The sequence below is a fragment of the Barbatula barbatula genome, assembly GCF_947034865.1.
Source record: "Barbatula barbatula genome assembly, chromosome: 17".
Taxonomy (NCBI): Eukaryota; Metazoa; Chordata; class Actinopteri; order Cypriniformes; family Nemacheilidae; genus Barbatula; species Barbatula barbatula.
Genome location: NC_136780.1, coordinates 20138379 through 20150625, shown reverse-complemented (window position 1 = coordinate 20150625; position 12247 = coordinate 20138379). Strand labels below are relative to the sequence as shown.

At 38.4% G+C, this 12247-nt stretch overlaps 1 pseudogene across 1 annotated transcript; it reads right to left on the bottom strand.

Moving 5' to 3' along the window:
• Positions 1-7020: 7020 nt before the first annotated feature.
• On the bottom strand, positions 7021-7933 carry LOC306907042 (putative nuclease HARBI1; annotated as a pseudogene). The gene has a single exon. The product of its transcript is annotated as a putative nuclease HARBI1 (transcript).
• Positions 7934-12247: the final 4314 nt, after the last annotated feature.

Below are 12247 nucleotides of genomic sequence, written 5' to 3'. Positions count from 1 at the left end.
TATTTGTATTTTGCTTTAATAAAATTTTTGTTCTTGCCACTGTTTATTAATTATTATAATCATTATCATTATTGTTTACATGCACAAGACACAATGTATGTGAAATCACAACAACAATAATTCATTAATAATAACTGGTTAAAAAATAAGAACAAATGTGGTATTTTGAGGTTGAAACGGTTACACTATAAATAATTATATCTTATGTTCAAGAATCCCGATGTCGAAGCTAAATCCAGCGGTGTACAGTCATCATTAGTTGACGACGCTTTGAAGTGACGCTAAAGAGCGAGGATATATCATTTCACTAGCTTCGATTACTCCGTCCTTCCGTCTTTTCCTCGCTTCCTTCTCTCTCATCCTGAAGAGGTGGAGCTAAGAAAGGAAGCGAGGAAAGGAAACGAGGACGCACAATTAAGAATTGAGAAGCACCCCCTGTGTTTGTTCGTTCTCCTCCCATTCTCTACCTCTGCTCAGGTGCACTGCATCGGAGGACCTTGATTAGCAGCACATGACCAGCTGATTGATTGGGAGTTTAAGGCTCCAGTATCCTGTTCCTGACGAGAGGCCTTTGGTGTGGAGACTGCTGGCTGTCTTGCTGCTTCTCAGCCAGTGATTTTGTCTGATCTTGATTTGGACTTTGTGTCACGTACTAGTTTAGTGTCTTGATCTTAATAAATGAAAAAGTTAGTGTGCACATCCCACCTTCTGGCAGGTGCAGGACAAATTAACTCCAGTGAAGAAAAATATAATGAAGATTTTGCCTGAAGACCCAGCAGGGTCAAAATGTTGCATTCATTAAACATGGGAGTTTAAATCAGTGTTGCGGACATTATATTTTTCTTCATTGATCTTAATAAATCCCACTGGTTGGGTGATTTTTAAAGGTGTTATTTATTAGAAGTTTGGGTCAATGGTGGGTTTTTGTTTGCCCCTAAAGGGCTGTCTAAGGGTGGGGTGTAACACAGGCCAGTGTGGTTTGTGTAACAAAGTAAGCAGAGAAGCCAATTCAGCATAATAACCTGTAACATCTTTTATTCCCCCCCCCCTTGTCATACAAACCAACAGCCTCCAGCCCTCTGGATTCTCCCTCTCCATCCTCCCAACTCCAACCTCTAGTCCCAGTAAATTACCAGACGCTTTCCACTCTGCAGTCTCCCTCTCCATCCTCCCAACTCCAACCTCTAGTCCCAGTAAATTACCAGACGCTTTCCACTCTGCAGTCTCCCTCTCCATCCTCCCAACTCCAACCTCTAGCCCCAGTAAACTACCAGACCACTTTTAACAACCCAACCAGCTACCAAACCCTGTCTGCCCCAGCCAGCTGCCAGTCTCCGCTGCCCTACCCCGACAGCCAACCCTTTACCTTCTCTGCTGAAGATTTTCAGTTGCCAGTGGCGTCTGTCGGTACTCCCCGTTGTGCACCCAATTTCTCTCCAGAAGGTATGTTTTAGAAAAGAGAGTTTCATGTTATTCCAAATACCTATAGCCAGTCTTATAGATAAACAAATTTTTCTTCAATATTTGTCACAGACTCAAGAGACTCCGCCAGGCAGCTTTTAAAAGGCAAGTGCAAAACTGTTGGGCCTTGGGATTATTATAGGATTCCATTTATATATGAACGGAATAGCCTTGTGCATTAAAACACCTAAATATTACAGTGGTTTGCATTCTCTATGGAACAGTTAAAAACTAACTAAATATTGTGATTGGTGCTGGGTTGAATCCCCTACCTATAGCATTTAACATCCCTTGTGTATATTTGAAATTGGGTTGACCATTTGAAGAGTTTGGTTTCAAAATGCTATATCCACCATTTTCATAAATTTTCATAAATAATGTTACATTTTGTTTCGCAAGTAGAACTGAAATTGGGTATTGTTATTTATCTTTACTCAATCAAAACAACAAAACAGCAATTTGATCGACATTACCTGAACTACAGAATTAAATATCATGTTTTTTAAAAATGGAGAAAACTCTTCATTTCTTTATTTTATGCTTTTTTACATTACAAAATAAAGGAATGCAAAGTCTTGCACTCAACCCAAAACTATGTTATTCCTGTCAATAGATGTAACCTTGCAGAAACTGCTCACCACTGTCACAGAGTTGACGAAGGAGGTGAGGGACCTGCGGCAGGACTTCAGAGAGTTCCGCCAGTCCTGTAGGTGTGGCCAAAGTGCTGGTGTGGTGGGCTTGACTGAAGAGCCACTGCAACTGCCTCTGCACAGCATGGAGGAGCTGGATAACGCAGAGGTGATACTCCAGTCCCAAGAGGCTAGGAAGGCAGTGGTAATTATTTAATGGTCACATCATTCTTCTGGTTGACCTTCACTGATCTGCCTAATTTTGTTAAACTGTTTAACAAATCTGTTAAACTATGTGTGTTTAAGCTCATCCCAGACGAGGATAGGAACAAATATCACTTTAAAATATCCCAGTCAACAATGTCTGATATTTTAGCACATCTTTATCAATCTCAGTTAAATTCAGACTTGACAATTGACAAACCTACATAGAGCAACATTGCATCATCTTTGAAAAAGAGCTTTTTTTAAATTGTATACTTTTTAAACTGACAATAGTTACTTTTTTATTTTGATAGGTGGCCCGCTTCACAGTTATTGGGGGGACCACCCTGGAGATCAGTGTCCGGTGCATGCTGGCATACAGCATGACCAATGAGCTGGCCTCAGGCCTAAACTGGGCAGGCAAGAAAAATAAGGATGTGGGCAAACAGAAGCGGCCCTTTAAAGAAATGGCTCTCTGCAAATGCATGTTTGGTAAGTCATTCTGTTTAAGTATGAATGCAGTATGAATGCAGTGCTTTCAGTAAAACAGTATGCCCTCAATTGAGTAAATAAACTCAAGCTTCACGCTTCTGTCCCACCCTATTCAATTTACTACCAATTGGACTTCATTTAACATTTAATTTATTATTAATTTATCTTATTATTTTTTCCATTTTGTCTATATTTGACAAGTAGCCTAGTTTGACTGAACAACGATGTGCGTTGAACTTTGAAATGAAAATGGGAATGAGTGAAGCTTGCTCCTATTCGGGCCAATTCGCTAGTAGTTCGTCCATAGACTGTAAAATAGTTCGTCTGAAGAAAGGGCTAACCTGAGGCCGAATCACATCTGACAGGCGGAGGTCTACCTCAGCTAGGCTATTTCTCTAAATTGTGTAACACTAGACACATTAGGCCTACAGAAGAAATTAAAAGATTTTTCTCCCTCTGGTGAGAAGGGAGAAGCACTCCACACAAATTTGAGCCTTAGCCTACTGTATGTCATAAAACTGTAGCCTAGGCTACGTGTTTGTCAAATAATTTAATCCTAAAATAGGCTATTTGACAGACTTTTCCAAATTGATGTTAAAAACGGCTACATTCACCTAGCCTATTAGACGTTGCCTTTGAGTTACCAGTTAATGTTTCCAGGTGTGAAGTTTGTTGTGGTGTCCCTGCTGCCAAAAATTACCTCAGTGACTCCAGAGTGGAAAAATATCGGTCCAGCATCCAGCACACACGTGACTGTTAAATTTCACCTGTAACGTGATTCAGATAGAGAGAGTGGCGCGTGGGCCAGTGCATGACATACTTGTCCAGCTAAAGGGCATGAGCGGAAAATACATGGGCGCGCACAAATTAAATTAGTCAAGTCAATGGACCACTTGCACTGAACTTCATGACGCACTTCCGTTTGGAAACAATACATATCACTTATTTCCGGTTATGTCTACTTTCAATACTGTGGTCAGTGAGTTGAACAAACGCCACCTAAAATGAGTGTTGATGAACATTTAAACAATGTTCTGCGCGTTCAAAAATTGGAGAGAGGCCAGTTCAGAAAACGTTGAAATTTATTGATCAGAAGTCTCAAACAAACAGCTGTTTCGGTGGATCCTCAGACTCAGAACAGTCTTAACAAAGGATCGACCCCCAGAAAACACATACACATGGTTTTATATTTCACGCCGAATCTCTTCTTTAGCCTGGGTCCAATCAGATCGTCTCCCCTTTGTCCTGTCTCAGCCAACCAGCTCACTGCCTTGTTTTTCAAACCCGACATCTGTAACAAATTATAGAGGCCCAACACGCTCTGTGCGTAACCTGATCTCAACACACACACATAGTAATTTCCTATGGAAAAACCCCACAATATCAGCGCTGTCTCGGTTAACCCAACTAACACACTGGTTATATTTTCAACATATTATGCATAGTTAGTAATCAATGGTAAAATCATATTAAATGTAAAGGCACGTTTAAACCACAATAAGATCCTTGAGTGTACACATTGCTTCCCCAAAAATAAGATGTGGTTATTGTTACACATTCACACAAGCAGATCCTGCAACCCCCCTCTCACTGACCACATTCCGATCTCTGGCAACATCTAGCATCTGTAGAACTCTCTGCTTCAAGCAGGAAAATACATCCGATTTAAACAACATCAATCATCCATTTTTATATCGATCCATATACGGATCTAAATTCCCACAGTGTCTGCAATAAGATTTAAAAATGTGGACATTATTGACAGAAGAAGGGATATTCTGATGTTTACTGTGTGCAGAATTTTCCAAACTCTTTTAATCCAAACCAAGCCAATCTGAGAAAGATGTGGCTGTTAAAAGTACGCCATTATTTCACCACAGGGTGTCAGTGTTCGTCTACACTAGTGACCGCGATGAACCACAAACATTTATTTATTTGGATTAAATATTTATATATAATTCGGTGTAGGCTAATTTTGTCAATGTCAATATCTTTACTATATTTACTATTTACATGTTTAGCATGCCCAAAATCCTTAATTACTATTCAAAGAAGTTGACTGTCATTCTCCTCTACGCTGTGTGCGGTACTGTTGAAGATGAATTAAATAGCCTACTTAGCGTTACAGGCACCTCGCGATTAATTCAACTATTTTAAAAAGACTGGAATATAGCGCCGATTCACACAAGCAATCCTATTTATTAGTCAAATTAATTAAAAAATTTAAACCCAACACGTATAAAATATAAGTAGGCTAAGAGAAAAAAACTGTTAATGTCCATTGGTTTTTTTAAGACTTGGGTGTGAGGCATTTTGAGGGAAGGATAGCTATGCCACACACACACATTTTCCTACATTTCTAGGCTGCATGGGTTATCAAGTTTAGCCTATTTCATTCACAGGCACAGGCACAGGCTAATGTTAAACTGTACTGTAACGTCGGTGCCTATGCACTACAGCTCTGACGCTGATGCATGCTGGGATTCTGGGCAGAACTTTGGGGTTGTTTTGTGTGTGTTATGCCTTAATTACTGTTTATGTACGTGTTTTAGTGTAGTGTGATTACCGTGTGTAGCGTGTGTGTAGCGTGTGTGTATTTGACTTTATGTGTATGCTACTGTGTTCGTGCCATGTTCTGCTCCCAATCCTTGACGACAGCTTGATTGAACAAATCATTGACTAAATCATAGCATACTTTTACTTGTATTCTAGATGCCTTGACTCCACGTCTTACAACGGCAAACACCTATGACTTCGCTCAAGCAGTACAGAAGTGGCTGCGCTATACGCCCCAGACCGAGCTGGAGGAGCTGGAAGACGGACGCAGCAGGAGTTATAGCACGTTAAAAAAAAAGAAATAAGAAATAATACAATAAAAATTATGTTTAATTTTTAAAGAATGTGTGGGGTGTCATTTGTGCTAGTCTAGGTTACAGCCTTAAGGTATAGTTTCTCTTTTCTAAATCCTGGCTGTCGATAAAGCAGGATTATAGCCTAATAATAATGTTTTTAATATTATATTAAAATTACAGACCTTCAGATGAAACCTGTGGTATATTAAAACACCATTGAAGTTTTGTTGATATGCTGGGATTTCAACATTGTTTCAATATCCATTGTAATCGAAATACCATTGAAATTCTGTTGATCTCTAGGTATGATTTAAACGTTTTTTTTAATGATAATAGAGGGTGCAACATGATGAAGAATCAACATCAGAGTTCAACGTTGATTCAATGAATTTATCGTTGACAGCGGGATGTTGATTTAACATCGTTTCAATTACTATTTGCTATCTGGGTACTGTCCAATTTAATGAGTAAATTGATGTGTGACGTCATCAGTTCTTCCTTCACCAATGAGAACACATAAGATCTGATGATGATGATGAGCAACTGCTGTACACATTCAGAAGCTCTTGTATTTCAGCACTTAAATACACCGATTTAAAACATATATTCTGATTATATTCATTATGCAGTTGTGTATAATTTAAAATTGTTAATATTAACAGAATAAGATAATCTTAGAGAGTAAAATCAAAATCAAAACTTTTGTTTCTCAATTGCTTGGATATCACAGACTGATTCACATATGTCCCACGACTATAGACATCAGTTCTTTGCTTTGTATTTTTAGACGCCACAAAGACTCATTGCTATCACATCATTAACAGAAAACTCAAAGACCTGTGTCAGGGTTGTGAGGTCAACCATCCAAGTCAGATGGACCATTCGTGTATATTTGAACCGTCACCCTATTTCTTTGAAGGATACTTTAAAGAAATATCGAGCAACTTGTTCAACCCAGTTTAAACATTGTATTGTTCAAGCGTTAACCACCATCGGCCTAAGGCTTCACCCCCAGAGAATTCAAGGAGCAGTGGAAGCCATTCTATGTAAACTACGGTGCGAGCCATTTATCGTGGGGAAACTTAATGAAGTCACAGATAATCTTGTGGATAAACATTGTGAGAAGGAAGTCAACGACGCTGTGGCTTGTTGGAAAGGTGCTACTGATAATCTCAGCATGTAACTGTTGTGGTGGGATGGGGAACACATGCTTTACGGTGCTTTTCAAACATGTGTTTAAGTTTTATTACAGGCATGAAATAGCTATTCTTTTGTACTGTGTGATATATGACAATGTTGATATGCGTGGGCCTTCAGAAAGTGTTGTTAGTAATGCTTTACATGTAACAAATTTAAAGAATGAAATGAATGTTGTGAGAAATTTAACCTGACACTGAGTCAATGTCATCTATTTCAGGATCTCGCCAGCCGCGTTGTTTGATGTAATTGTAAAGCACTGCTGTTGAAATTATTACAATACAGCATCGTCTTGGTTCAAAGCACAATGTGTTTCTGAGACCTTGGAAACGGCTCTTCCATATACCAAACATGCGCTCCTCTAAGCCTCTAGTGTGGATGTGAGCTTGGTTGTAACGTTGTTGCTCAGGTGTGACTGCATGAAGATCGGGGGTGAAAAAGCAGTTGGTCTGTTCATAGCCACTGTCACAAAGTATGATTCCATTATGCTGGCCTGCTTCCCACTGAGCATACAAAGAGGAGTTTTGTAAAATCCTTGAGTCATGTATTGCACCTTTTAAACGTGCAACAATGTTGGAAAACTGCAAAGTTGAAGTGCACACACCTTGTACATTTATTGAGAACCAGTTTTTACGGTTTCTGTACTCTTCAGCATCTGCTGTAGAGGGACACTTTATGGGAACATGACATACATCAATAAAGCCAATGACTCCAGGGAATTTACCATATTCATAGAAATCCACCTTGTAGATGGCTTGTGCAGCAGAATCAGGGAACTTCAAGTAATTATCTTTTAGTTCACATATAGCATTGGAAACTTTGTGGATTATTTTGCACACAGTAGGTTCACATACACCACACAAATCTCCTGTTTCACGATGAAATGTTCCACATGCCAAATACCTCAAGGTGACCAGTACTTGCAGGGAAGGAGGGATAGGCCACAATGTCAGCTGCATTTTGTTTGTACATGCGAATCCGATCATGAAAGTTAATGTCATCAAAATCATTCAGTGGGTTGCTTCTGTCCATAATCACCCTTCTATCTGGTCTTAGTGGTGCTCTTTTATTGTCATTGAAATAGTCCAGGTAATCCATTTTCCTCTATGGCCAGGGTCAACCTGGTGGCCAACAGAAGTTAACCTGAAGTTAAACATGCCTCTGGCTAATCCTTAATTTAGACCTAGACTAGCTCTGATCATCCTTCTGGAAATCAGACCTTTTAAATCAAGACTAGTAAAAGTAGTCACTAGACACTATTTTAAACCATGTCTTAGAAATACGATTTCAATGATTCAAGTTTTAATGTGCATTTTTGTCGAAGACTAGCATTAATCCCTGTCTGGGAAACCGCCCCATTGAGTTGGATAAAAGAAAGGTTGACATAAATGGAAAGAGACAACAGTTAACAGATAAAATAAGTTAAAATTACTTGTTATACAAAAACTGAAAAGTGGTGTCAACAAATCATTGTTCAAAACCAAATTATTTTCATAGAGAAAATAATAGATTTCAACATTTGCAAGTGTGTGTGTGTGTATAAGAGTAGGATTACTGAAGTTCATATACATTGGAAGCAGTTAAGTATCAGGACTGATGCAGATACATGTTTTTTCAAACCACGAAGCAAAAAGAATTAAAAAAAATTTTCTGTAACAACTTGTTTTAAGATTGTGTTATCTTAACCATTACATTCTGGGTTTTCTTATGGCTCTTAAGACGAGGATAGCTGTGTACTATAGCTTGGTTTTATTTACAATATACTGCATAAAAGATGAACTGCATGCTGAATGTACTATGTACAGTGAACCACAGTAAACCAAGTTGACAAACACACAAACCATAGCTCAACAGACTGTCAGACTCCTAACAGACTCATAGGGATAAGAGCATTTACAGATGTAGGGTACAAATATGGAAAATATGTATTTGAAATTAAGAATACAATGCACATAAGTGATACCTAGATCTAACTTGTAAAAAGTGAGGCAAGTGGCTGCATTGAATGTTTTAAGTTGAGTCAACTTGCAGCCTTTTTTAAGTATAATAAACACTGTAACATTACTTAAAACAAACACAACTAAATCGAGTTAACTAATAGAACTAATGTAACAGGTCATAGAATGAAATATATTTGCAACCTTTCATTTTCTATTTTCTTTTGTGAGTTTATTTCACCAAAATATTGTATTGTCCAGTCATATCATGGTAGCTTATAGATATTGGAAGAGTTAGTGTAAGTGCGCCCTCTAGAGTGATGGTTTCGCGTTCTTTTCTCAGTCTGCATTCTACTTGACTGAGAGAGGTACGTGTTTATATCAGCGCAATATAGACTTGAGATATACCTGTAAAAAAAAATTAAGTTTCAGTGCACATGGTAACTTGTATGTGTATTGTATGATGAGTGCACGTACATTTAATCAAGATGTGTGGAGAACTTTGCTGTTTTTGTGAGTTTAAGAAACCACTAACTTAGCTAACCTCATGTTTTGTTTAGCTGTATGTTAGCGATCGTCATTCTATCCTCTTGGTTAAATGGAGTCTTGAATTCTACTTGACTGAGAGAGGCTGATTCTGGTCGAGGGTAGAGTTTTGAACATTTTCTCTTTTTGAATTTGAACCGTTCGTACACAATAAAGTGCCACGAGGAACATCAGTGTCATGTCTTCAGTGCACCAGAACACAACGCAGTAGTTGGCAACGCAAAGAGCGCGCAGGCTACACTAGTATTACTCAGTTGGAATAACCTGCTTTTCTTGGTACAGGTAACTTATTTATCGGTTGTAACCTGTGCTCATTTTAATGAGGTTTTATGAACTTTGTTCTTAGTAAGATTAACATTATCGTATTTGAATAAACATTTTAATTGAGTCCTGGCTATAACCTCAGAAAATAAATCTAAATGTCTATATTCTAGGCACTTCAATGATTAACTTTACATAAACAGAGTTTGTCAATAATTACAAATTCAATTAAAGAAGAAAAAGATGGGAAGATAGATCGAAGACAATAACATTTATTTAATGTAAACCAGTGTCACTTGTAACAGTGAATACAGAACAGCCAATAAATGTGTGCGCACATGTACACAATAATATTAAACAAACACTTTATAAGTGTAATTTCAACCTGTTCTGAACAGTAAAGTGAAATATCCAAACAGCCCAATCTGCAAAGTCAATGTGAGCCATAAAATCACATTGTATCACACTGAATTGAATGTCAAAATGATTACAGTATTCCTGAATTTGAACAACTATTATTATTGAAGAACACAACACTGTTGAGTTGAGTAGTTTTATACCTCATGAGGTAATGATCGGCACAGAACAAAGTCCACATTAATTAAGGCACTGAACAATGAACAGAAAAGGAAAATAACCATGGAAATAATATTACCTTAGCAACTTGTACCGGTCAAATGAGTCTTAAGGTCAAGAACAAACAAAAACAAGTAAAAAAAAACGTTAAGTTGGTTTCTGGTAAAGTCACCTACTAAACTGATAGGGTCTTTTCAAATGATGGCAAACAATGCCAGATGCCATTGAGACAATTTTGTGAGGAGAATTGTATACTTGGATGTTGGCTTGGGACGCATTGGGGTCCAATTCCACAAACAGCCTCTGATAGATCTCAAAAGTATACAACAGTTTTTAGGGATACTTGAGGTCAAGGGCATAGGTAAATCCAAACAGGAGGCAGCATGCTTTCGACAGGCTTGGCACACCTCTAACCACAGGCTGTCCTATGATAATCCCAATCGTGTCGGGATGATGGCACATATACATCTTCAGAGGGCAACTGCCAAGCTCAGCGTGCACCTCGGTTTCATCACAACTCTATTGGCGGAGACAACAAAAACAAGAGTTTGGTCAGACAAACAGGTAATGAGATGATTATAGCAGACAGATAAGATACAGTCATAATTGTACTTTTGTTGCTAAAGGTGGTGGATGCTACACTGATACTGTGACTAGAGAATGTGACCAGATTGAAGTCTACCATGACAATGCCATAGTGTGGGTACTATACTATCATGATCTACTTTAGCATGAGTATTGTCTTTTTCTGGTTCAAAGAATGCATTACAATAAAACAATGCAATTTTGCAAACATTTACCACATTCTACATATAGTATATGTAACATTTTTTGTCCTTTTACAGCATCTGAGGAAGGCCTTGAGCTCAGTTTTGCTTGTGACATCTATCCAGTGCAGTTTATTTGCAGGCCATGCATGCACATTATGCTAAGGTGAGACAGATATTTTGTCGCTTTACATCTTTTGTAAAGTTATTGTCGCAGTATTATCATGTAAAGGAACATCCCAATTAAGTTGAACTAGCTGCAAGTTTCTTTAAGTTAACCTTAAGTTAAGATTTTGGTCTACTTGTTAAATTAGCAACTTTAGCCAGCACCATAGAAGAATCCAGTGAGTTGGAGGCAAATGGACATATAAAACACAAAGTGCATTGTTTCATTGAAAAGCAACATTTTAAGAACAATTTAGAACATCAAAATGTAAACAACAATTTTGAACAGCAAAATGAAAAAAACTCAAAACAAGGTAATCATACAACTGAACTATATACAGAACACGTAAGAATGAACAAAAACAAGCAAAGAGGGTAAAAAGGGTGTGTGAGAGGTGAGGAATGGTCTCTGGAAAGGTCAGGAACAAAACCAATGAAGAACAGGGACAGAACGGGTGGAGGTGAGAGGGGTGTTGTAGTTGAGGAACGGTGGGGCGGGGCAACACGGGGCAGGTAAGCAGCAGAGTGACCTTCCTGAAGGGATGAGTTTCTCATGGCTCATCTTCAGACGAGTTCTACGTGAAAAAAGAGAGACAGAGGTTAGCAAAGGGCAGGAGGCAAAATTTGCCAGAGACATGACTGTGACAGGAGACCAACCTACCTCAACCGAATCCAGTGAGGACACACCCGACTCCTGTTAAACAGGCTCGGCTTCGTCCTCGCTGGTGCTTTGAGATGTTGTCCTGGAAATTTGTTCTTGTAGTTTAAAAAAATTGCTCAGACAAAGAGGGCCCAGGTGTCAAAAAGTTAACTTTATTTGTTTATGCCAAACAAAGTGAGATCTTCTTAAAGCATCTAACTATACAATGTTTTTCAGTCCATAGTTATAGTGAAATCCCTGAAAGGAGGAAATTCTCTTAAACCAATCAGACCTGTTTCTGTTACTCCCTTTTAATTGTCTTGTCATTCCACCAATAGATTTATGCTTTGGTCAAGTTTCAAGCTCCAGAACCTACAGACATTGCTGGAGTTGATGAACATTTGAGCAATGTTCTGCGCGTTCAAAAATTGGAGAAAGGCCAGTTCAGAAAACGTTGAAATTTATTGATCAGAAGTCTCAAACAAACAGCTGTTTCGGTGGATTCTCAGACACAAAAACG